The sequence below is a fragment of the Cornus florida genome, unplaced genomic scaffold, assembly GCF_030987335.1.
Source record: "Cornus florida cultivar Cherokee Brave unplaced genomic scaffold, ASM3098733v1 CherokeeBrave_3.0.0_Hap2_Chr05, whole genome shotgun sequence".
Classification (NCBI taxonomy): Eukaryota; Viridiplantae; Streptophyta; class Magnoliopsida; order Cornales; family Cornaceae; genus Cornus; species Cornus florida.
The window spans coordinates 22220465-22222870 of NW_026775575.1; the positions used below are offsets into that span (position 1 = coordinate 22220465).

The 2406-nt window shown below is 38.8% G+C and overlaps 1 pseudogene; it reads left to right on the forward strand.

The window, feature by feature from the left end:
- Nucleotides 1-1281: 1281 nt before the first annotated feature.
- Nucleotides 1282-1379, forward strand: LOC132310797 (small nucleolar RNA R71; annotated as a pseudogene).
- Nucleotides 1380-2406: the final 1027 nt, after the last annotated feature.

Below are 2406 nucleotides of genomic sequence, written 5' to 3' on the forward strand. Positions count from 1 at the left end.
CATCAATGATTTCATTAGTCTTGGTCTTTAATTTGTCAAGAGAAATGGATCATTTCAAGGCATCCGGAAATGGAGCTTTAGGCTCAAAAGTTTTTCAAAATCTTTCTTTGAAGAATTTTCAACACAAGAATTTTTCAAACTGTCACAAGATTTTTTCAAATCATCTTTCAAAGCTTTGTTCAAATCATTTTCCATTACTTTGTCAACAAAGGGGTCATGCATATGCAATGAAGGAGGAATAGGATGTGAAACGAGACGGGTGTCAACTTTTGGTTGCACTGGTTCACTCTCTTCATTGGACATACTCACTTGGTTGTCCACAATTCTCCCACTTCTCAAGGTTGTCACCTCATTGACATATTCGATAGTGTGACCTTCCGATGAGGAATGAGTATCCACAACACATTATTGCTTTGGTGGTGCATTCAAAGGCATCTTCCATTTCTCTCTAGCATTCAAGGTACTAGCTATTACCCTACTTGGGTTTCTAGCTTAGCAATGGATTGGGAATGGGAATGACTCAATTGAGTGTTCGCTTCTAGAGTAACTAGAGCAGTCAACATTTTTTCCTCAAAAGCGGGACTCCTAGAATTTCCTTGAGAATATGACGATTGGTTAGGAAAATGAGAATTAGAGAATTGATTACCATGTGATTGAAATGATGATGATCTAAAACCTTGGGAACCTTGGCCTTGCATTGGAGGTGGAACATACTTGTTTTGAAAACCACCTTGGGGAGGGTTTGAGCCTTCCCCTTGGCTTTTCCAAGAAAAGTTTGGATGGTTCCTCCAACTTGAATTGTAATGAGTGCCATAGGGATTATTCCCTTGGTTGACAAATGTAGCATTGACTTGGTTATGGTTTTCACTTGGCACATGTCCATGGAGACAATTGGAAGTAGAATGTAAAACACATGAACAAGTCATACATGATTCATTGGATGCACGATGATGAACATGATTAGGGGAGGAAGATACTTGATTCGCCGAAGTTTGGTTAATCAAAAATTGATCAAACCTTTGAGATAAGGATTTCATCTCGGCGGCTATGTCATTGGAATTGTCAACTTGATATAAGCCAACATTCTTCCTTCCACCTAGATTTCTACCATTTTTAGAGGATAAAGATCTATGCATTGAATTTTCACTCATACTTTCATACAATTATCACACATCATCCTCATGCTTATCAAGGTAAGAACCACCCATAAATGCGTCAACCATACCCTTGTGACTATCCGGCAAACTTTTAAAGAAATATTAAACTAGTTGCTACTTAGGTATGTCATGATGTGGGCATTTCCTAAGCAAGTCATTAAACCTTTCCCATGCCTCATGAAACGTTTCCCCATCCCCTTGAGAAAATTCTCTAATGGAAGTCCTCATGGCATTGGTCTTAGAAACCGGATAGTACTTCTTCAAGAACTCTTATTGCATTTCTGCCCAAAGAAGTTATCGAGAAAGGCCTAAGATTGTTGAACTAATATTTTGCCTTGTCTTTAAGGGTGAAAGGAAAAATTTTAAGTCTTAAAACCTCTTCTAGCATGTTCGTGTATTTCACGGTGGAACATACTTCAAGAAACTCATCCAAATGCTTGTAAGGTTCTTCACTTAGAAGTCCATGATAGTTGGGAAGCATTTGAATGGTTTGCAGTTTAATCTCATAATGATGTGCTCTAAATGGGGGCAATTGAATGCAAGTGGGTGCATTATATTCATTAGGCACATAATGGTCTCTTAAAGCAATGGCAGGATTCACAACCGGCGGTGCTACTGGAACACCTTGATTGCCTTGCATAATGGGAGGTTGTGGAGCAAAAATTGGCCAAGGCATTCCCAGTAGAATTTGGCCTTGTTGTTGTGGTGGAATGAATGGTCTACGCATGCCTAATGGTACTTGAATATTTTTATGATGCACATTAGGGTAGAGGATACCTTGTTGGTCTATGTGCCCAAGGTCCTCCACATGGTTGTCATTCAATTCCTCCATTGGTAAAATGGAGTGATGAGAACTACCTCTTCCCCTAGGATTACGAACAACCAATTCAAGATGTAAATTAGGAGGGACAAGAGTAGGATTTAATAACCTCCGACCATGCATACACTAGCTAAACAAATAACAAGCAAATAACAATCACATCGCCCCCACAACAAATCAATCAACAAATATTCTCCACATACATTGGTCCCATACTCTCATGCTTGAACAACATACAAAGAAAAGTAAATTGGCTCCACGCGGGCTCACAATTTATCTAAGAATTGAAAAACTTGCCACCATGCGGGCCGACAATTTAACTAGAGATTGAGTTAGAAAGATCTCACAAAGGGTCCTTAAGCAACTTCAATTCATTTTTAAGTTTCAAGCTTTGCTATGCTTTGCAAATTTTAAATTTTAGCTCCTTTT